We start from the raw sequence: 25,165 nt of genomic DNA on the forward strand, positions 1-25,165 counted from the left end.
GAATTGAGGTCCTCGATCTGATACGATATCTTCAGGAATCCCGTGAAGTCTGAAGACATGAAGAATGAAGAGGTCAGCCATGTCTTGAGCAGATGGAAGGGCAGGAAGAGGAATGAAATGAGCCGACTTCGAGAATCTATCTACCACGACCATAATGGTAGTTTTGCCTTGACTCTCAGGAAGATCCGTAAGAAAGTCCACTGAGATGTGGGACCAAGGTCTTCTAGGGGTTGGGAGTGGTTGGAGTAAACCGGGCTTCTTAAGACGGGAGGATTTGGACATGGCACAGATGGGACAGGCCTGCACGTACCCAGTAACATCAGTCCTCATAGAAGGCCACCAGAAATGTCTAGAGATGAATTCCAAGGTACGTTTGACCCAGCGAAGAACAGTGGAGCGTATGGTATCAGGAACAAAGAGTCTGTCTGGAGGACATTGGGGGGGAACGGTTTGGCTGTGAAGTGCACGTTTGATTTGGTCCTCCAGGTTCCATCTAATAGCAGTCACGATTCTCTCAGGGGGTATAATAGGTTCAGGAGGGTCCAAAAAGCCAGGAGGATCATGGAGGTGAGATAGGGCGTCAGTCTTTATGTTCTTGGATCCCAGTGTATAAGTAATGAAAAAATGGAACCTAGAAAAGAAAAGTGACCAGCGGGCCTGGCGTGGATTCAAACGTTTGGCAGTTTGTAGGTAAGAGAGATTCTTATGATCCGTAAGAATAGTAAAAGGGTGTAGGCCCCCCTCAAACCAGTGTCTCCATTCCTCCAGGGCGAGTTTGATAGCCAGTAGTTCTCAGTCTCCAACATCATAATTAGTCTCGGCCTGGGACAATTTTTTGGAGAAAAAGGTGCAGGGGTGGAGGATACCCTTCTCTCCATGACGTTGAGATAATATGGCACCGACTCTGTTGGCTGAGGCATCCACCTCGAGAATGAATGGAAGGTTGGGGTCTGGGTGACGGAGGAAGGGGGCTGTGGTGAACAGTCTCTTGAGATGAAGGAAAGCTTGGTCTGCCTCAGGAGTCCATTTCCCTTGATCAGGACCTTTTCGGGTCAGGGCTGTAATGGGGGAGACAACAGAGCTGAAATTCCTAATAAAACGGCGGTAAAAAATTGGAAAATCCCAGGAAGCGTTGAATTTGTTTTAAATTCTGGGGGGTTGGCCAGTTCTGTATGGATTCAGTCTTGGCAGGTCAATTTCAATGCCCAGGGGTGAGAGGATGTAGCCAAGGAAGTGGATTCTGGTAACATGGAAAGTACACTTTTCCAATTTGGCGTAGAGTTTGTTCTGAATCAAATGATGAAGAACCTCGCGCACATGAGAGACATGCTCCTGGGGACTACGGGAAAAGATTAGAATATCATCCAGGTATACCAGGGCATATTTGTGCAAGATATCCCTAAAGATGTCATTCATGAACCCCTGAAAGACAGCAGGAGCATTAACCAGTCCAAACGGCATTATTTGGTATTCATAATGACCGTGGGTAGTAATGAATGCCGTCTTCCATTCGTCACCCTCCCGAATGCGGATCAAATTATAAGCACCGCGGAGATCCAATTTAGAAAAAATAGTGGCGCCCCGGAGTGATTCCAAAGCCGATGAAATCAGAGGAAGGGGATAACTGTTCTTGATAGTTATGTTGTTCAGACCGCGATAATCAATGCAGGGTCTGAGAGAGCCGTCTTTCTTTTTAACAAAGAAGAAACCAGCGCAGGCAGGTGAGGAAGAGGGGCGGATGAAACCAGATTCCAAGGACTCCTGGATATAATCTTCCATAGCCTGAGTCTCCTCGTTGGAGAGTGAATAGACATGGCCCTTAGGGGGTAGAACCCCTGGAATTAGGTCTATAGGACAGTCAGATGGGCGATGAGGCGGGAGGGATAGGGCCTTCTGTTTTCTGAAGGCTAGGTGTAGATCCGAGTACTGGGAAGGAATATTGGGGAGGTTATCTTGAGATATACAGGAGACGGAAACTTTCTGAGGAAGCTGACAACAATGCAAAAGGCAATGGGAACCCCAGGCTGTGAGTTCCCTTTGTGACCAGGAGATGTGTGGGTTGTGAATCTGTAACCAAGGGAAACAAAGAACCAATGGGTGAGAAGGGGATTGAATGAGAAAGAACTGAATGACTTCCTGGTGGGTGGCGCCGATGCGAAGAGTGAGGGGAGGGGTCTGCCACTTCACCAGACCAGGGGAGAGGGGGGAGCCATCAAGAGTGAGGAGCCGAATGGGCTGGGTGACTGGCAACCGGGGAATATTCCAGGACGAAGTGAGTCCAGAGTCTCGGAAGTTCTCTTCGGAGCCCGAATCAACAAAAGCAGAGAGAGAGGTCTGTCCAGTAGTCCATGACAGGGTGGCTTGGAGAAAGAATCCGGATCTGGGAGAGGAAGAAGTGACACTGGCCATAACAGCGGGTGGATAGGAGCGAGGAGGGCGACCTGGGCAGGTGGCTCAGAGGTGATCAGGGGAACCGCAGTAAAGGCATCGCCCCTCACAAAGTCGGCAATCTCTCTCCTCAGAGGTCAGTCTATGGAAGGAAGGCAGTTGGGAGGGTGTGGGAGGGGTTCGATTGTCCGACCTTCGCTGTTGAAGCCTGACCTCTAGTTCAAAAACTCGAGAAATGAAGGAGTCAAGTGATGGGAAGTCCAGGGGCAGGTGCACAACGTGATCCTTGAGTTCATCAGATAATCCGAGGCGGAAGTAGTGAATCAGGGCATTGTGATCCCAAGCGAGTTGAGCAGCCAGAAAACGGAATTCGGAAGAGTAGTCCTGAAAAGAGCGAGATCCTTGAGTAAGGGAAGTGAGGCGTGCAACAATGAGGTGGCGAGAGTGCAACTGCCCAAAGGCAGATTGTAGAGCTGTCCGAAAAAGGTGGAAGTTGGCAGTCTCAGGAGCGTTTCGAGAGAGGAGATGTCCAGCCCATTCCAGAGCTCGTCCAGAGAGGCAAGATACCATAAAAGCAATTCTTTCTCCATCGGTGAGGAAGCAGTCTGGGCGGATGTGGAAAGCCATCTGACATTGAGTCAGAAAGCCCTGACAGCTAGAGGATTCAGGTGGGGAGCTGTGTCAGCATGCATAGGCTACAAAAGAACAAGTAACAGGTTTATTCCATGCTGAAAAGTGAAGAAAGGAAACAACGTTTCGGCTGTGGAGCCTTCTTCAGGTGTGAGACAGGGCAGAGAGCAGAGAACATTAATACATGAAATATTCACTCAACAAAAGCACATTAACACTATACGGCAGACTGAAGGAAGAGGCAAAGGGTTACAGGTATTAGTAATATTGAAGAGCTGAAGATATTCTACTACGTGAAGTCGAGAAAGAAGGAAGTTATTCATAGGCCATGTGTAAAATATTCAGCAGCAGCAGGTTTGGAAATCAAGCTGGGGTGGATACATGTGAGCAGGATGGAAGGAGTGCTGCAGTCAACAGTTCTAGTTCAGAAGGAGCCAAGAGACTGAGTGGAGGACTGAGGAGATGGCCGAGGTGCCGTCCTCAGATTGTGGGGTTTGCTCCTGAAGGGGACTTGGAATTGTTATAACTGAAATAGATGAATACCTGAGTTCTGAAGCTCAATGAGAAAGAGTTTTGGCTCAGCATAAAGATATTGGGTAAAAAGACAACACACATATGGGGGCAATTATAGGTCACCAATGATCACATTGGACGCTAGGAGGCAGGTGAAGAAAAGCCGGTATGGGACAGAGGCAGAAGAAGGGCACACAGGGGAGAGAAGTAAGGAAAAAATAAGAGAAAGAGACAAATGCACTGGGAAAACAAGTGGGCGGTTGAAAGGAAAAGAAACAGGAAGGTTCTCTACTGAAACCATTGCGGGTGAGGAGGAGAAGGGATGTTAGCAGAAATGGGAACAGAAACAGAAGGACTGGCAATGTAGTGACATCAACTCAACACAGCAAGCCTATAGAAAAAATTGTCCACCCTCTCATTCTTTTGTGTGAAACTCCTACTCCACAATAGGTAGCGTTTGTAAGTACCCTTACACTTATAAAGCACTTTTCTGAGCAGTCAAAGCGCTTTACAGGTAATGTGGATCCCCTCCACCACCCCCAGTGTGCAGCTCCACCTGGATGATGTGACGGCAGCCATAGTACACCAGTACGCACATCATCAGTTACTGTATCAGTGGGGAGGAAAGCAGAGTGATGAAGCCAGTTCAGAGATGGGGTTTATTAGGAGGCCATGACTGGTAAAGGCCAATGGGAAATTTGTCCAGGACACTGGGGTTACACCCCTACTCTTTTTAAGAAACGCCATGGCGTTTTTTTAATGACCACAGAGAGTCAGGACCTCTGTGTTATGTCTCATCTGAAGGATAGAGGCTTTTTACAGTATAGTGTCTCTGTCACTATACTGGGGCATTAGGACACTCATTTCAGTACCTGTAGTCCTATCTTCAGGATCTAAACTAACTACACTCATACCCATGTATCCGAACCACCCTAAACGTATAATACCATACAGACCATTATATCAAGCTTTGTGAACAATGCAGTTCTACTCAAATAAGCCAACTATAGTGGTAAAATAATTAATGATATCATATTTACATTTCATTCTTTTGTAGATGTACATACGGTTGCACTATTACGCTGAAGAATCTTTTTCTCTTCCTTAAAACCCCATAATGAACAGCAAACACACAAAAAACAAAAAACACTTTGAAAATGAGTGCACAAGCTCTAGCTGAGATTGTAAACAAAGCGCTGCGTCCTCATGATGTCCTGAACCACAATGCCTGTCACCTGCGCAGAAACAAACAGCTGTTCGGTGGTGCTGAATCCAGATGGTCAAGAAGGTTCTCAGTCAAATTCGTCCACTTTCGAACTTCAGGGTTTGGATTAGCAAAAGTTTATTCTTATAATGAATTACAAGGTACAAAAATGTTTGGATTCGAAAAAAGTCATGTACCGAACGTTCTGAAGAATGAAGAGATAAGAGAGATGCCCAGGAAGTGGGATAATAATATCATTTTCATGTTTTTGTATGTTTTTTGCAAACTATGCAGTTTAGTGGCTTGACGTAGGCTCTGTGCTCAAATGTATATAAAGATGCTGCCTGTCCTTGGTCAGTAAAATAAGGGGCATGTATTTGGTAAGCTGGCTGTATGCCCAGAATATGAAAAGAACTACAGATGCAGCCATTCAAAATGCGCGGGCGATACCGCATTATTTTGCGGTACGCTGTACGCAGTCTACCGCAAGCTACCGGTAAATACAGCGAGTTACCGTAAATTCTCCTATAATACGACAAGCAAAATAATAGTATCCGGAATTTCCGCAAGGTGGAGCTAATAAAGCTCAACCTCTCATGTTTGAGCTGTTGCCATCAAAGTCTTTAACGAAGATATTACTAATAGTATTAATAATGAATGACCTTGGACAAGCTGTAAGTGTAAACTCAAAGTATTGCCCTGGTCAACATTCTTTTTTTCATTGACCGTCTTTGTAAAAGTAACACCACAGCATTTCGCAATCATGCATTTGTTTCCAATCATGCAAAGTACAGTAATTTTTGAGAATCGATTCACCATGCCTTTCACATGCTCATAAAAGAGATTGATTTAGGAACATAAACATATTACCGTATGAAAACTGTACTGTATACAGTATGTATATGTATAATTAATGTCTTAACTGTGCCCGTTTAAGTATTGAATATTCATATCTAATTGTACCACTGAAGGTAAATCTTAGTAGCTGAGCATAAAAAGAATAGGAGCATACTGCAATGCGTGTGAAGGCCATAAACGATATTAATTTTGGAACATAAACATACAGTATATGGCTGGTCTCGGTACTTTAAAGAAAACACACACGAAACATGGTTTCATTATGACCAGAATCGGTCTTGAGATATTTTTAACTTGATTTACAGTATTTGAGAGGTATGTCTTAACACCGATACTACAGTGCGTAAATACTGCTCACGTATATGTTTCTAGGTTTATATTATGCATTTCATACGGTCAAATTACTTTTGAGCAACTAATAAGAAGCGCGAAACGGTATGCGTTTTAGTTTCGTTTTGTGCTGGGACTCTGCTTTTAACAATGTCGCCGTGGATTGATTAGAGATATCAAGTACATACAAGTCATTTTTTAAATGTTGTAGTTCGTCTTGTAAAAATGTTACGAGTACATCATCTATCAACAATTACACAGGTTCTGTTTCCATATTGCGGATTTTGGTTACGTAATATTATTTTCTAGATTTCACGTTGTGAATATATGATTTGGGCAAACAGAGCCGCAAAGAAGTACATTATGGGTTGTTGTTTTGGTTTTTTTGCAGTTTTATCTAGAACAAGCAATGCTTAAACCTTTGTCTGATTCTTGTGAAACTATCCACACGGCAGTTACAGTACCTAGGAGTTGACTTCAGTGATGTCACTGATGGGATGTTTCTAAAAATCCATCCTCTGTAAAACGTCTTCTCTAGTTGTCCTGCATATGTATTCGCTAATGAAGCTGTGTGTTCTGAGCCTGGATCTCTACATTTCTGTATGAACCAGCTTAGAGGGCTAAAGACAGCTTGTGTTTAAATTGAGTGTAAGGTAATTTATGCTTCTAAAGTCATGGTCAGCATTTATTATTGTACTGTGCTGTAAACTTGTTCTGTGCCTAGTCACATTATTTTATAGCGTTTTTATAGCGTTGTCAAATCTGCTGGCGCTGTGTGTTAGTTTCCTGACTCCCATGTCACACGGTCTGTGATTGAATCCCATGGAACTATGACTTTATTTTTTAACAAACATTTCTTTGAAAAAATGAAACGTTTCCCTTGGTCAGAGATTAAATAAAACCTCACTCGCACCAAACAAATTTATATTTCTAAATATCACAACATGATCGAATTTAAGTCTTTTTAATAACAATGAATAGTCACCTATGCGTTACAAAATAAACATTTATATTGATTTGAATCGCGTTTTGATTTAAATCGTAAACGCGTGTTTAAATATATGTGTTTAAAAGCGATATACTGTATAAAAGCGCTGATTCTTATGGAGTGTGTTCTGCCGGGGATTCAAAAAAATTTCTTTTTTAATCGCGTATCTAAGGAAAATTGCAGTATAACTTTGTTCATGCACAAACAGTGGCATGTTACATTATAATTTGGGTGTCTCCTCTTGCCAGAAAGCTCTAAATTGCAACGTAAATTGCAAAAATGCACTTGGAATCTGTCCAAGCCTTCCTACGAAAATCATTTAAACTGCGACACTGATCATTCATCTCTAAATAAACTTTATTTTATATAGCGTTTTAAGCGAAGAGATAATTAGATTGCTCATAAACCTAATCGCTTTTTCTACATAAACACCGCGTGATTGCTCTCTGAAAATGCTTTTCCTTTATATTTAGGCTCAGATTTCAACTATAGATTGTATTATTATAAACTTTCTTGGAAAAATGTATTTTATGTAAACCATGTTTGCTTTTAATTCATTTAGGGCTAAAATACGTTCATTGTCTTCCAATCAAGTCGAGTTGACATTGGAAGCCTGCCACACCCGGACTGTTAAACCAACGCATTAGCATGTTAAAGCGATTCTATTGAGGAGCCCAGCTACCACTTAACACTGTACTTCCTACTTTGAAAATACCTGTGAAACCAGTTTAATTCGTCACAGCCAGCACTCTGGCAGAGAGGGGGTTGTACTCGTAAAGTAGAAGCAGGCGAGATTTCAAGCGAAAGACACCTCCCCCCCCTCAAAAACCCAGTAAGCAGTAATGCTTTAAGTTGAAAATCGAGGTGGATTTAGAGGATGATAAAGAGGATAAACTGGGATGGGAGGAGGGTTTGGTTTTGCATAAGGGGCGGGATTATGATAATTGGAGGAATTTGCGAGAGTATAATGGTTTGATATATTTGATTTTGTATTGTGGTTGTTATCTATGTTTTTGGTTGGTATTATGTTTATATGGTTGTTTTTGTTGGTTGGTTGTTATTATGGTTATTAATAATACGATCTATAGTTGAAATCTGAGCCTAAATAAAAAGAAAAAGCAAGTGATTAGGTTTATGAGCAATCTAATTACTTATTCGTTTAAAACGCTATATAAAATAAAGTTTATTATTAATTTGCTAGACAGAGCGGTGAACATTATTATGCATAAGACAAAGATAACAAAATCTGTGTACGCTGTAAGGTTTTTACTTCTTAAACTTTTAAAATACATGTTTCGAACAGAAAGAAATCCTCTTCCTGGTACAGTACTGTATGTATAGCAAACCAGCACGTCTTTTTTCTCCAATCAGAGGGGTGTCAGATGGTGTCAGCCAATCACCATTCTGAAGCCCTACCATAATCTCTGGTATGGGGAGACCCCAGAATTCTGTCCCATAGTTTAGACAGATGATAAGATACTTTTATTGATCCCGTGAGGGAAATAAAGTAAATCATTTTCATTTTAGGAAATTATTAAACGCTCGGTTAAAAGCAAAGGAGATTGTCTGTTATAGTGGACATAAGACAAGAGTTCGCTGGCAATATATCCTAGAAGACACAGACCAGGAGAATGCCCGCAGCGTAAAAGAAAATGCCAGATGAACTGGGCGTTTGCCCAGCGTAGTTACAGTGGACATAAAAACAAGAGTTCGCTGGCATTATATAATTATACGAATTACACAAATATAATTATATCTTGAGATACGCGATTCTTTTAATACAGTCTTTGCTGTGCTCTAGAGGATCCTTGTGATATTTCGAGCTCTTGGTGAATGATAAGTGTCGCAGTTTAAATCATTTTCGTAGTTAGAAATTATGGAACGCTCTGTTAAAAGCAAGGGAGTTTTTATGTCCGTTGCAGTTCTTTTGAAACTGAACTTGAATTGACTGAGCTCCGTGCTGTACCACACAATGTCTGGTTTTTTTGTGCTGTCCTACTGTACTTCCTACATTGAAAATACCTGTGAAACCGGTTTAATTCGTCACAGCCAGCCCTCCCGCAGAGAGAGGGGTTGTACTCGTTAATGTCTTTGCACAAACCAGAAAATTCTTGGAAAGATTACAGATTTTAATCGTCTTTTTTCTGAACCAGGGAAAATCTGATCATGTTTCTCTATAACAATAATGAAAAACTTTATTTTACATATCACCTTTAAAAGTGGCATCTCAAAACAATACAGTAGATGTAAACCACAGATTACAAAGTAAATACCCAGACAAAAGCAAACGCGTTTTTAATAAGATGCTTTTATTCGTTCATAATCCGACGATCTCAGGAAGACTAATGGGGGTCTGACTTTTTTTCTGGAAAACCATAACTCTGGTCTTGTCCAGATTGACTGTCAGCGCCCAGGTCTGACAGTGCTGCTCCAGCCTCTGTTCTGTGGGTGAACAGAAGGAACTGAAGGAACTCAATTTCTGTAATTAATGAAGATCAGTAAATCAAGGGACAGAACAGTTATTGCGCCCAGCTCCTCAATGGGCTTCGACGTTCTAATGCGTTGGTTTAACAGTCCGGGTGTGGGGAGTCAGGAACGTTACCCACAGCGCCACCGGCAAGGTCACATGAGGAGTGTTGAAAAAGCCCTACAAAACATTATCAACAGACATCGTACAGCGTGTACTATTCTTTTGCTGCGGTACATTAATATAATTATATTGTTATTAATTTCTTTAGATACGCGATTCCATATTATATTCCCTTTTAATAAAATTCTAAAAGTATGCTTGTTGACTATGGTATCACGTTAGTTAAAGACTTCGATGCTTAAAATGTTTAGGGAGAAATGGAATACTGGTGTGTATGTTTTCTTTAAAGTACCGAGACCAGCCATATACTGTATGTTTAAGTTCCAAAATTAATATCGTTTATGGACTTCACACGCGTTGGAGTATGCTCCTATACTTTTTATGCTCAGGCACTAAGATTTCCCTTCAGAGGTAAAATTCGATATAAATATTAAATACTACAATGGACACAGTAAAGACGTTTACTGTAAATCTTTCTACATCAGACAGACGGACCACAAGTGCCCATGTCAGTCAACCAATCACGTACCGCGGTACCCTGTGTCATCTTGCGTCACGATGCGCGATGCTGTAGCCAATTACCTCCGGTACGTGTCTGTACTGCACGCTTTGAATGGCTGCATCTGTAACTGTTGTCTAGTCTGCAACTTAGATATAATTAATTGGCAGATGTTGCTGTTTCATCATTTGTTTAGAATATGTCATAGTAACTTTGTGTTTTAAGGTATAAAGGACTATCTTCAGCTACTTATTTTTTAAGTCTGGTGGTCGCAAGCCAGACTTCCATATGCATATGAATAAAGGGACTTCTGCTTCACAGACACCTGAACGTTGTCATTTGTTTGACACTACAGTTCTTACACTGGGGAATGGGTGTATACAAAATCCTGAAAGTCCAGAAAATTCCAACTCTGTTTTTATACATATAAATTCTTATTTCAAACTAAATTATTTAATTTAAAAATCTCAGCTTCTCAAATTCTCAATCAGTTATGCACGTCACTGCACTACTGAAATTGGAAATATATCCTGCGTTGATTCTTTACACAATAATTGTTTCACATCAAGATCTTCATTTTGATTACTTGAAAAATATTTCTGATGAATAAGTATGACTGTGTTAGCTGAAGCCATGCAGTGTTGTCACCAAACTTCCAAAAAAATAGGCATGTGACATTTTAGGAGCTGCACATGTTGTGGAACAAAGCATTAAAAAATAAAATCTTCAGTTGGAAGGAGCCGCCTTCATTTGTGTCAGCATAGGTCAAGCTGGTAAAACTACTGCAATATGCTTAGCATTAAAAAGACATGTCGCTAATGAAATTGCAAAGTTATTTTCAGGAAATTAACAAGATCAGTTCTGTAGCAGGTGCACTAACATGTTATTGATAGAGCCAGCTCAACCAAATGGGAGCTGCACACTGGTGGTTGTAGAGTGCACAGAACAGTGCTACATACGTTTAAGGAATTATTATTATTATTATTATTATTATTATTATTATTATTATTATTATTATTATTATTATTGAACAGGCATGACAAGTAAGTGCATTTTTTAAATTAGCTTTAAGCAGTAATTGAGGTGATCAACAAGAGTTCTATTATGAAAGGCACAGGCCAGTCTCATGTGTGGCCACCACTGGAAGTATAGCTTTGCACAAGGATGTAGAACGGATATAGGAGAAACTTCTCAGTTCCTGTCCCATTGATCTCATAGACCCTGAACAAACATGTCTGTTCACCAGTCTCTGAGCTCTAAATGGAGCACTTTGTCACGGGGCATCCCAGTGGGGCACAAGTCTGGCAAGCAGGGAGTCAGCAAAGTCATTGTCAAGGTTTCATTTCTTAAAGGCGTTGTTACACAAGTAGCATGTGTGTATGTGTGGTCCTACTGTAATATTGTCAGACCAGAATAAAACCAAAGGATTTTTGATCTAACTAGCACAGTGCAGTCAGGTTAATATCAATCACTACTGTCCATCAATAGTGCTACTATCACTTAAAGTGCTACAATCACAGCTCTAGCAATGAGACACTCATCTCAACACCATCACACTTCACCTTCCCTGTTGACAGGTCTGTCGGACTCAGGATTCAGAGAGCATTTCTGTACACCTGTGTCCGTTTCCTCAGTGGTGGTCCGGACAAAACTTTTATTTAGCTCTAAAGAGGATTTGACACCATTAATGAACTGAGTTTGAAAATTTCTAACCTGGCCAGTTTGTCAACAACCAGTCAGAAACAGTGCATTGACTCAGTACCGTTTCTACAGTATACAAATATTAAAATATAATTGTGAAGAAATGATGAGAAGGGCACGTTCAGAGCCTTCTCCAAGTGCTTGCTATAGCTGCTTGCTGTAGACATTATTGCAGGTAATACAGAAGAAGGGAACCAGTCCATCAAGCTGGAAGAGGACGGGCTGTTTTGCTCTGAAGGAGACGAACCCCTCTGCCATTGGCCAGTTCAGACAGATCTTACTTCTTCGTGTGGAGTGGAAGATCTCATTCTGTGTGTTGGCCACAGGATTGACAACATACATGACAGAAAACAAGTCTACACAGATAGGAGGATCCCAGGCTTTTCAGGAAGCTTGGAACACACTGGGATCCTAACCCAGACGACCCGTAGAGGATACCCGACAGTTGTCTGGCTTGACCTGGCTCATGAATGCAGATCAGTCCTGCACAGTTTAATTTTGGTTGCACTGGAAGGCTAGTATATCCCCCACCGCATCAAGGGAATGATTACCAGATGCTGTACTTCAGTGGAATTAAGCTACATTTTAAGTTAGCGCAATTTACAACAAGCTGGCAAGAGTTAGAGAAAGGAATTTTAACACACTGCACAATCACACTTCTCTTGTTCATCGTGGGAATGAATCTCATAATGACAACAGCAGTGTAACAAGTCCGGGGACTTCAGATACCCGCCAACCAGTCCTTAGGGGGGTCATGGGTGATCTTACAGTAACAACTACATCCCATGTGCAAGCGAGGCGGGTTCTGAAAGCACTGGAGAACATGAAGACCTGGACGAGAATGAAGTTCAAACCCAGGAAGTCAAGATGTATGGTGATCAGGAAAGGTAGGGTGACCAGTAGATGCAAACTCATGATCCAAGGCGAAGCCGTCCCATCAATAGAGGCAGATCCAGTCAAATGTCTGGGTAAGTGGTTTGACAAGACATTATCAGACAGAGAAAATATCAGCAACATACAGTATAACAGCAGGAGAGAAAGTGGCTGAGGAAGATTGACAGGTCAAGACTCCCTGGAAATTTAAAGTGTGACTTTAACAACAAAGGCTCCTTCAGAGACCTCATTGGCTGACCTCATGAGGTACCATTGACAATGTTGGAAGTAATGGAGTGTAAAATCAACAGTCACCACCCATAAATGGCTGGGAATGCCTCTAAGCTTCACATCACAGGGGCTTTATATCAGATCAGGACAGCTGCAGCTCCCCTAGTCTTCAGTGGTGGAAGAATTCAAGGCAGCAAAATTCAGAATGAAGATATCCTTTAGATGTTGCAGAGATTTTCGGGTCAGAGCAATAGGAAACATAAACAGATCCGAAAGGAAGTGGGCAGCTGCAGTCTCTGTGAATCAAGCAGAGAGTGTGTTAAAACATAGAGACATCATTGAGCACCCATGTACAGGCAGGCAGGGTCTGGAAACAACACACTTCCAACAGTGGGAAAAAGGTGAGACATGACACTGAAGGGACTGAAATTGTAGAATTGTTTTCTAGATTGAACCTATCATTTTGCTTGATACTAAAATTGATTTGTTAATTGATTACTATCATTTTTGTTATCTTTCCAGCTTGTTATGCTCGTCCATAAGATCCGGAGATGGAACTGAGGAAGACTGGAGCGGTGATATTATGGGATGGTGTTTGATATAATCTAGGAGGGTAGGAGGAGTGGCTAAATGATTATTACTTGCACTGAGCAACATACTAACCAGTTAGAGTTAGAAAGCTGCAGTAGAGGTAGGCACCTGAAACCCACTGTTCCGATCCCTGCCTCCCGGTAACGGAAGAGGCAGAAGAAGGCATAGTCTTAGTTCATTAGTCTACCTGTCAGTGTATGGTTTTACCACCACACCTCCGTCTCATCTTGTATTTAAGCATTAGTCTTTCCCTACCTCCTCGCTCAGTATTGGTTTTCTGTTCGAGCTTCTTTGTTGTGCTACCCCTTCTACCTCTTCGTACAGTGTTGGTTTCGACTTCGGTTTTTCCCCTTTTACTACATTTTTTTGCATTACGGCTTGGCTTCGGTTGCTCTCTCCCTGTTTGGGTCACTGGCTTCCCCTGGACTCTTGGCTCTCTCCTTCGTCTATGGTATTTGGATCACGACTTGGCTCAATCGGCTCCTGCAAGTGGGTTCATTACTTAGTCTCAGTTTCACTGGCCGATTCCGTAACACCCACCTGAAAGTGTGTTTAATCCCAGGTGTTTGCTCCTATTCTTTGAGATTCCTTTGGTTTATTGTGCACATTGTGATGTAAAAAGATTCTCCTCACTACTGTCTTTGGTCTGATTCATCTCTGGGGCTCTCCTGACGCCTGCCTCTGATCCCCACAGACGACGTGAGAAATCTGGAGGAAGAGGGCCGGGATTCAGAGTAGGAGGTGGGATCACAGGGAATATGGACAAAACAGTTTCTCCCCTTGACGTTTTAGCATGGGCCCCACCTTTCCTTCCAGCCTGTTCATGCTGCAATTTTCCATCATGTATCCCCGAAACACTTAATCCTTCATTGTGAGCTGTATTTTAGTCTCCATCGTATTTTGTTGTCTTCTCTGACCTTTTGCTGGCCTTGCTCATTTGTCTTTGCCTGTGCATGCAGTAAATTGTGCTCCTTGGATTTTACTTACCTTTTGAACTGATATAGAGCATGTAGCATTGCAAGTCCATTCAATTCAAGATGATCATGCTGCTTCAAATGGCATGGCTGTGTACTTCCCCATTTTTCAGGCTTAATCAGGCTGTTTAGGTTTCCCGTCATAAAAACTTTGCTGGCTGCAGAACTGACTACTCCCCCTGTAGCTGTATCTCACATGTTTCCAGGAGGGTATAAATTTGCTGTGTGGATAAGGTCTGACACTGACGCAGGAAGTGAAGTCTTTGCATCCTGTAAGTTGCACTTTCCTTTGTACTAAAAATGTACGTCTTTTATGTGCGATACCACATAAGGCACTGCAACACACAACACTGTATCGTGTTTTCCTCCTGCTCTTTATTGTGTTGCTGTCCTTTACCACATCATGTGCAATTCATACTTTATACAGTACTGTGTGAATCTGTACTGTTTAGGTCTGCACACTAGTGTATACTGTGTGTCTGTGATTACAATGTCTATATTGCACTGAACTGTTTAATGCACTTGGACGTCCTGTACTGCACTACTCGGAAATGTAAACGAGTAATGTCATACACTAATCACTATTCTAGGATCTGACGCCGCCAGGTGTAATACTGAACTTGTAATTGTGGAGCATTCATAGAAAGCTGCTGTGTGTTAACCTCCATTTCCATTAATTACAAAACAGCTTTTTGCTGAGACATACCTGGTATGTGTCAGAGGAAAACAAAAAAAAATATTATACTAATAGAAGCGGAGAGTGACTTTAATGTCTGAAAATGAGTTATTAAAATAACAACGATATTTTGAAACTGACTATAAAATTTGTTACAGAAAAACTGGTGTGCCATCCAGGGTGTATCATACCTTGCTGCAGGTTGTGGCTCCACCATGACCATAAGCTGGAAAAACCAGTTAATAAAATGGACAGATGACTGGGTGGATTAAAACCTATTTATCAACATCAACATAAAATCATAAACTGACATTTTTTTAAATGTGTTTGTAAAAAACACTAATGACAAGTTCAGTTGTTGCGTGTGTGTTTACTTGATATAGATACATTATCATATAATTATATAATAAGGTTATTGTTAAAAATAAGAAATATAAATGGAATATCATGAAGTCCCACTTCACATGGTTTTCTTGTTTCTCTGGCTCAGCTTGATAATAACCAGCAACAAACTTTAATAGGAAAAATACAAATTTATTTATAATGAATTTCACTACACAACACACGGCAATATTACTTACAGATATTTACAGACCTGTGACTCACAGTCCTGCCTTCTACAAAGAAAACACACAGAAACAGGAATAAAAGTACCCTCAGGAAGAAATAGGGAAGAGTGTCCAGTCATGTAAAAGGTCCTATTAAGGACTGAATTTCTCTCTAAAATGGATTCAGTCAACTGGGAACCATTTAAAATCCAGTCACTGCCTCACTAGACAATGAGAGCTTTCTTTTATGCTGTCCTGTTTCCCTTTTTCTTCATTACTGTGTGCTCTTTTTATCTTTATCATTTTATGTTTTTAAAAATCTTTATTGAAGTTCTAAGGAGGCTATTATGAATATTCAACTGGAAAAAAAAGCTTAATCTGGGTTAAAATATGTTGTAACAGAAAGAATAAGGTTCTGGATCCCGAGATGAGTTAAACAGATGAGTTTATTGCATGCAAGGAACAATAAAGCCGAAGTCTTGTTTCCCGCAAGAAACAACAAAACCGAAGTATTGTTCAAAGTGCCGGTACAATCTTTAGGTTTATATAGTCCTTCCTTGCTGCTCTGACGTCATTCGTTCTTATGGTAAAGAGGGGGGTCATGGTATTTGGCCAGTTAAGAGACCCTGGCCAAATGGTCAGTTTAAGATTACGTCCCCAGGGGTTTTTTAGCTCACATCCGGAATCCTTATCAGTTAACCCCCTTTCCTGCCATAAACTCCAGCTTGTCGTTTAGAAGTCTAAACCTCATACAGAAAAGGATTTAATTTAAACCAGTCTTCACATATTTCTTCTTTCCCCCCTTTTAAAATATGGCATACATCAGTACTGTCTATTTTTTACACATACAATGTCAGGGCAGATTTTACCTTTCTAGGTGAGCAGGCATGCATTGCCATGACATTGTGCGTTCCTCGGTTACAACAAGATGTGATTAATGTTTTCGTACAAGTGATAGTTACATTTATACACATAAAACAAGCCTAATCCTACAAATAAATAAAGTCCTACCCCAGGACCCAAACGCAGACCTCAGCCATGTGGAGATCTATCGTCAGGATCTTGGAATAGCAATATTGACCCAACTCTGATTATCATTTTTTGGCTGATAGATATGCCAACACCCGAAATGTATTGATACCATATCCCCAGTAATGCTCCTCAGGGCTAACAAGCACACTGTTGGTCCACCTTAGGAAGCATCAGACACAGAAATGGTAACAACATCCTTCCTTCTGTTCACTCAGTCTCTGGTGTCGTGGCTTGAAAGTGAAAGTGCGATGCATGGGACCAGCGATCTCATCCTGTCACTTAGATGGCACAGTCAGTAGTTAGTGGTACTTGATATTCCCTCCCAGCAGGATTGCAACGTCTGGCAGGGCATCTCTTCTTCACCTACACCCACTCGCCAGGTATCCGGTCGTGTCTCCCCTCTACTGGAGGTCCCCAAGCGTCCAGCACCTGTTCACGAGACCTGTGCACCGCTTCAGTTAACAAATCTACAATACTGTAATAGAGAGTTAGTAAATTCAACAGTCCGTTAGCCAGACTTGGCCTCCAGGGAGTTTCTTTGGCTGCCCGTGATGATCTCAAATGGGCTCAGTCTCACAGTTATGTTTGCTCCAGCCCGCAAATTGCACAGGACCACAGGTAGAGCATCAACCCATGGTGTTCCTTCGGTTGATATTTCCCTTGTTGTTCTTTAAGACTGTGAGTGATGGGGGCAATGTAACTTCCACCTCACCCCTAGTGAGGCGATTACAGCCTGGCACACTTTCCCAGTGTAGTATGCCCCTAGAGCATCCAAGTGGCAGAGCAGTCTGCACCACGGGATCATCTTTGCCATACTCCTGTGTATCTGCCAGCATGTATTTCTGGCTACAAGATGTCATTGGGCTGTGAGAACATGCAGGGCATCTGGTGTGCTGACGGCCCCACACCCCATCATCATACAACCCCACATTCTTTTCACATTTTTTTCTAACCACATCTATCAGAGGCCTCAACCTGAATTCTCCCTTTTCCCCAGTAGAGGTTTCACAGGGGTCTCAGACTCCTGCTCTCCCAGTGTCGCTTGCCTGGCATCTGCATCTGCAGGGTTGTTACCTTGAGTTACCGGAATTCTTTATTTATTGTGTCATTTACACCTTACTCAAGCTGCTTCTGTCGGCACCTGTAAAACTACAAATCAGTTCAGAGACAAGCCCAGTATTCTTAACTGGAGTCCCTGCCGTGGTGAGAGAATCCTATTTCTCCATAGCCATCCAGAATTGTGGCCTACATGCAACAAATACATACATTATATACATATACAGTAACCCTTTAACACCTTTCTTTTCACAATCTTCCATCAGGGCTCTAAACTGGCTTGCTGCACTGAGGCAGTGGAGGGGCATTTTCCGGTCGTTAGCACCTCGAATTCTGTTGTAACAGCTCAGCCTATTCTCTGTTCTCCCTCATGTATCAGAGAGGACCCATCAGTAAACAGTATTACATTTTCTTAAATTTTTACGGCCCCCCACCTTTTGGCTACAGCATCTAATGGTATAATAGTGCCTACCTCCATGCTCCTGCGTCAGCACAGCTGCCCAGAACCCTTTGTCCACACTTACATACAAAGGAATAGTTGATCCATCTGAGGAAACCCCAGTCTCAGCACCTGTAAGAGAGCTTGTTTCAAATTATTACAGGTGGCTTTTGCTGCTGGAACCAAGGCAATCTTGTCCTTGTACTGCACTCCCCCCTTAAGCAGATCTGTTAAAAGCTGTGCTCACCACGTAAAAACATTGCACCCAGGCCCTGTTAAAATTACACACTGCTAGACACAAAAGGGCCTTATCATAACTGCTTAAGATTAGACAGTCTAAACCTGAAGCAACTCAGACTTGTGGGTTTCCTCGTGAGGGGAAGCACTAAGAATACCATCAACATACTGAGTGATCACAGTCAGTTGAAGCCACGTGATACCCTGTTCTGGATAGTCATTCCTTGTAATGCTGCATAACATCTCAATCCAATAGATCTGGGATAAAACCACCCACATTCGCGCGATAAGTACACGTGAATGTTAAAATCTGGTACTCTGCAAGTAAAACTCACTGCCTCAATACTCCTGTGGCCTCCTGCCGTCTCCCCATAAATATTACTCTACAGCACACTGTTGAACAGTGAAGTGAGACAAGCATGACAGTAGTGCTTCAGTATCCCATAACAGAGAAACCAACACAGCATTAACAGTACACTTTAGGTTTAACTCCTTTTATGCACTGGACTGGGATAGACTTAGGGAGGCTACAAGGGATTAACAGGATCTAATCTTTAGGTAAACAGATCTCTCACAAGACTGTTTATTCTCCCCAGACAGAGCTCTTAGCAGGGTGATACATTTTTCACCGTTCTTCCCTGTCAGTTGAACCACAGGGCAGGCCCCTGCTTCCTTCATCCTGCATCCTTCTGCAGTATCTGGTTTCAAGCCATTCAAATAAATTCAACTTTTGGTTCACCTATTTCAACTAATTGTATATAAATACAAAAACTTTATCTAACTCCTTTTTAAGTCCACCTGTACTGTACTCATACGTTTCAGACGTTCTCATATTTTCCAATCTCTTTAAGTTGATTTTCGTCAAGTCTCTTTAGTCCCGCTGGCTAAACACACTCGCACCGTCATTTAGTATACCAAAACTCACAGTTACACACATACATGGGGGAATCAGGGTGCGAGTGCGGACCCCCTCGACGGGGTGCGAGACAGTTAGAGTGACGCTGTCATCAACAGCGCCAGCCCCCGCTACATCAAGTCCTTTCCCACTTCGGGTGAGAGTACAGGTCTGTGTTCTGTCTCTATCACACTCGTACCAGGTGTCATCCCACTCAGACCCCCCGTCTCCACTATGGTCACTGTGGGAATTGATCCCAATTATTTTCATTTCCTGCCTGTCTGTTCCCCTGTGGGAGAGCAGGAACTTGAACTTGAACTTGAACTTGAACTTTATTGCCATATGTAACCGGTACTGGTACAATGGAATTCTTACTTACAGAAAGTCTCTCGATTATAAAACAAGTGTAAAAAACAAAACAAAGTGCAAACAGTGCATCAAGACAATGTACAAACAAACAATAGACAATGTGCAAGTAAACATGCAGACAGTTTGACTGTAAACAATACAGACGTGTAAACAATGACTGGAGACGTACAATTAATAAATTACAATGAGGTAGATGGTGATGGTGTAGGTGTGGTCCGAGGGGGATGGCTAAATGTGTTCGCCAGTCTCACTGCTTGTGGATAGAAGCTATTGAAGAATCTAGTGGTAAGTGTCCGTATGCTCTTATATCTCTTGCCTGAGGGCAGTGGGTTGAAGAGCTCATGCCCGGGGTGGTGACTGTCTTCTGTGATGGCCAGAATTCTACCACGGCAGCGGTCCTCATAGAGCTGTTTAATCTCGGTGAGACCGCAGCCGATGATCTTCTGGGCCATATTGACCATTCTCTGCAGTGCCTTTCTTTCTCGCGAAGAGGTGTTGCCATACCACACGGTGATCCCGTTGGTGAGGACGCTCTCGATAGTGCAGCGGTAGAAGTTCACCAACACATGTGTTGGCATCCCCCATCGCTTGAGGCACCTCAAGAAATAAAGGCGCTGCTGAGCCTTCTTCATGATAGAGTCAGTGTTCACAGTCCAGGTTAGATCTTTAGAGATGTGAATTCCCAAAAACCTAAAGCTGGTGACTGTTTCCACTTCCGTTCCATCAATACTGAGTGGGCTGTGAGTGTGTGGCCTGTGTCTCCGAAAGTCCACTATTAGCTCTTTCGTTTTCTTTATGTTCAAGTCCAGGTTATTGCTATGACACCACCTAAGCAGCTGTACAACTTCATCCCTGTAAGTGGACTCGTCATCATCACTGATCAGTCCTATTATAGTGGTGTCATCGGCAAACTTAATGATGCGGTTATTGCTGTGTCTTGCTGTGCAGTCGTGAGTAAATAGGGAGTACAACCTTGGACTCAGACAGCAGCCTTGTGGGGTTCCAGTGCTCAGGGTGAGTGGTGTTGATGTTTTATTGCCTATCCGCACCACCTGTGGTCTCTCGATAAGAAAGTCCAGCAGCCAGTTGCAGACAGAGTTGCACAGACCTAATCCCCTGAGCTTTGTCACCAGTTGACAGGGTATGATGGAATTAAATGCTGAACTGTAGTCCACAAACAGCACTCTCACATACGAGTTCTTAGTGTCCAGGTGTTCCAAGGCTGTATGCAGAGCCAGGGAGACAGCATCATCCACTGATCTGTTGTTCTGGTAGGCGAACTGCAGGGGGTCCAGGGACTCTGTGATGGAGGAGTTGATGTGTGACAACACCAGCTTCTCCAGGCATTTCATCACCACAGATGTTAATGCTACTGGGCGGTAATCATTCAGGCATGTCACTTTTGTCTTTTTGGGGGTTGGAACAATAGTGGTTTTTTTAAAGCAGGTGGGGACCATGGACTGTGACAGGGAGGAGTTAAAGATGTCTGTAAACACTGTGGTCAGCTGGGCTGCACATGTCCTCAGGACGCGAGGTGGTATCCCATCAGGCCCTGCAGCCTTACGGATTTTCACCCTGCTCAGAGTCTTCTGCACGTCCTGCTCTGAGAGTTTCAGAACAAACTCGCCCTGCACGCTTGGGGTCTTCTCGGCAGTGCCCGTGTTCAGAGCATCAAAGCGGGCATAGAAGTGGTTCAGCTCGTCAGGCAGGGATGTGTTGTTCGTGTCAATCTCCTGGCTGCAGCCCTTGTAGCCTGTGATTGACTGTAATCCCTGCCACAGCCTCCGGGTGTCAGCGCACTGCATTTCAAGCCGGATATAATTTAGTTGACGGTTGTGACACATTAACTAGTGCAGTGCGAACAGGAACTAATTCTTCCTTTAGTTTCTGATTCTCCTGCACTGCCTCTTTTTGCTTTTGTTCATACTCTTTCGTAGCGAGTAAAAGTATCTTTTCTTTCATTTATTTTGTTTTTTTTTTCCCCGTAAACACACTCTTAAGTAATCACATCCCAATTTTTCTCTCATGTATCTGCCACCACTGGTGTCGGCCGTGCACCAGGGTGGCAGTTACATCCTTGTGCTTTTGCCAATTCTTATATGCTTTCTTTACAGGCGTAAAGAAAACATATAAGATTAAATTATCACACCTGTATGCAAAATCATTGAATAAATCAGGATGCTGGGTTTGTTCCCACGTCCCACATAATTCTGGAGGAGGTACCCCCAATGGCACCAGTTCCCTTTACTTGGAATGATATGTGTGACAACTGAAAAACAGTTAATTGGCAACCTGATGAGAAATCAAAAATATGGTATCCCAGTGGCTGCAAGTATTCTGTGTACAGTACTAATGTCACTTTTGCAGGATGGTATAAACCTCCCTATAATGTCACACAAAGAACTAATGATGTTCCGGGCTTATATATAGAGATATATATATATAGAGATATATGCAATCTCTATAGCTTTACACACCACACTAACCCACCTGGATAAAAGGAACACCTATACAAGAATGCTGTTCATTGACTTTAGCTCAGCATTTAACACCATCATACCCATAAAACTTTCTACGAAACTCAGGGCTTTTGGTTTAGATACAACCGTCTGCAGCTGGATCCTAGACTTCCTCACCAGCAGACCCCAGACTGTCAGGATTGGCAACCTCACCTCCAACACACTCACCCTTAACACCGGTGCCCCTCAAGGCTGTGTGCTCAGCCCACTGCTTTACTCCCTGTTCACCCACGACTGTACTGCTAAGTTCAGCACAAACACCATCATCAAGTATGCTGACGATACCACAGTCGTGGGCCTGATCACTAACAATGATGAGACTGCCTACAGGGAGGAGATAAAACAACTCGCAGACTGGTGCCGAACCAACAACCTATGTCTCAACATCAGCAAAACCAAAGAGCTGATTGTTGACTTCAGAAGACAAGGAAAAGTTCACTCCCCCATCTACATAGAAGGGTCTGCAGTGGAGATGGTGAATAACTTCAAATTCCTAGGCGTTCACATCTCTAAGGACCTTACATGGACACTGAACACCTCCAGTCTCATCAAGAAGGCACAATAGCGGCTGTACTTCCTGAGAAGGCTGAAGAAAATACACCTACATCCACTGATCCTCACCAACTTCTACAGATGTACGGTGGAGAGCATACTGACCACCTGCATCACAGTCTGGTACGGCAACTGCACCGCATCCGACCGTAAGGCACTACAGCGGGTGGTCAAAACTGCCCAACACATCATCGGCAGTGCTTTACCATCCATCCAGGAAATATACAACACCAGGAGTCTGAAAAAAGCCACCAAAATTATGTCTGACCCCACTCACCCCAGTCATAACTTGTTTATTCCCCTACCATCTGGCAGAAGGTTCCGGTCACTCCAGTCGCACACAACTAGACTCCAAAATAGCTTCTTCCCCAGAGCTGTCGTTGGTGACGCCACCACTCCCTTCTACCTTATTATGATCTCTCCTAACGTCCTCCTGTACCCACAACGACTGTACTCCTACACCACCACACACACATGTAAGTGGAAATTGTACTGTCCCCTCGATAGACCATTAAAACTGTAACAGGCATAATAATATTTAATATTTATTAATTAACCATACTACTTTTAACCATACTATTTTTTGCACTGTTCCAAGAATTACCTTGCACTGTTTTTGTCCTGTTATATCTTCTCTGTTTGCGGAATTTTGCACAGTTTTGATTACTTGATTACATGTTATTTATGTTATGTTATTACATGTTACTGTTATTGCTATTGTGTAACTGTCTATTGTCTTATCTTCTGTCCTATTTATATACTGCACCTGAGTGACTAATGAGAAACACTTTTCATTATACTATGCACCTGTGTAAGTTTAATGACAATAAAGTTGAATTGAATTAAAATAGGTTTACAAAGCTGAAGGGCTTCTCTGTTATGCTAACAATGGCACTGTCTATATGGGAAATAGTTCCCTTAGTTGTTATCAAAATGTTCCATAAAGATACACTACCGCACCGACCCTTCCTCAGTTTTTATGCAGCCCAGTACTTCAGCAGAGGTTGTACTTTCAAGTCCTCTGGAATGCGAAGTTACAATGGGACTTATTTAATTTGTGGGCATTGAGCATATCCCTGGCTTCCACCTGACTGGGTAGGGTCATGCTACATAGGATACATTACCCCAGGAATGCGGCATTCTACTGTTCTCCCTTTTGAGCACTATGATAACCAAAACAAACGGGCCATCTCCGAAGGAGATGGGCTGGCAGCTGTTCTGTTCCCCATGTACGTGGTTGGAAGGGCCATGAAGGAAATTTGGCTCCTCGAGAGTATCCTGGAACGTGTCAGCAATGACACTGTAGAAGCCCTCGACAAACTGTCTGCCGAGCTGGTAGCAATGCGAACCATGGTTCTCCAAAATCGGATGGCCCTCCACTTTATATTAGCTGCAAAAGGAGGGACCTGCACCCTCATAGGCTCTGAGCACTGTACTTACAATCCAGACAGCTCAGAAGAAATTTCCGATTTCGCAAGGAAGCTGCGAAGCTACACGAAACCCCAGGATGGACCCTATGGGGCAGGGTCAGTGGTGCATTAGGAATTCTAGGTGCCTTTATATTGCAGGGATTATTGCTCTTATTGGGCTGTGTAATTGGAGTATATGTATGCCTTTCAGTCATAAATGTTGTTGTACTTGCACATCAAAAAAAATCCAAGCCCAGATGTCTAACACAGATGTAAATGCAATGTTAATTAAATGTAAAGAACAAAGGAGACAAGAAGAGGAAATTGACAGGCTGATGCAGATAGGCACTTAAAGAGTTGTAGAGTAGTAGAATAGTTTTTATACCATATGTACATCTACTTTAGAATTATTAATTTAGCTGATCTCTCGGACATACACAGTACAATGGACAAACACAACGCAGACAACAGGAACAATTATAATGTAGACAACAGAAACAATAAAGTCAGATGGTTGTGCTTTAAAGTACAAAAGGGGGAAGTGTGGAAGACCGAGTCAAAAAGTCAAGACAGTGACTATGCGCGGGAAAGGTTTTCTGTTCGCACCTAAGACCACTGTCTTAGGTGCAAACTAAAACCTGTGATTCCTCACACACATTCAACAAGAGAGAAATTAAACAGATTGCAGGATACCAAATGGCATCTTCCTGTCCTGTTTGTTTGACTTCTGACCTCTGTATGTTCCTTTGATATGTTAAAGTCTTGCCTACTTTTAATGTATAAAAAGGAAAGTGTAACTTCAGTCCAGTGAGCATGTCTTGAGTGCTAGGGGAAACCCTTTCTCTGCGATATGCTCCCCTTCAGCTGATTGTATTAAAGATCTCTGTTTGACAATCTCCTAACCTGAGTGAAGACTGAGTTTTCTTCAACAGGATGTCAACAAATGCCCAGTTCTGCTTCCCCTGTTGCTGAAAGTATGAAGCAGAAAATAACGAGATAAAACTAAAGCTTAGTGTGCAGCAAGGTCCGATAGTCTATGCAGGCAGAAATACTGCAAATCTGA

General features: G+C 42.5%; 1 long non-coding RNA gene and 1 pseudogene across 14 annotated transcripts in view; one reads left to right on the forward strand and one right to left on the reverse strand.

Annotated features, from left to right (window-relative positions):
- LOC148647685 (uncharacterized) overlaps window positions 1-25,165 on the reverse strand; it is a 663,201-nt gene that overhangs the window by 536,160 nt on the left and 101,876 nt on the right. The gene's annotated exons all lie outside the window — the stretch shown is intronic.
- The window catches only part of LOC148647703 (uncharacterized), a 29,998-nt pseudogene that overhangs the window by 393 nt on the left and 4,440 nt on the right, over window positions 1-25,165 (forward strand).

Source organism: Lepisosteus platostomus, chromosome 15 (assembly GCF_059453375.1).
Source record: "Lepisosteus platostomus isolate fLepPlt1 chromosome 15, fLepPlt1.hap1, whole genome shotgun sequence".
Taxonomy (NCBI): domain Eukaryota; kingdom Metazoa; phylum Chordata; class Actinopteri; order Semionotiformes; family Lepisosteidae; genus Lepisosteus; species Lepisosteus platostomus.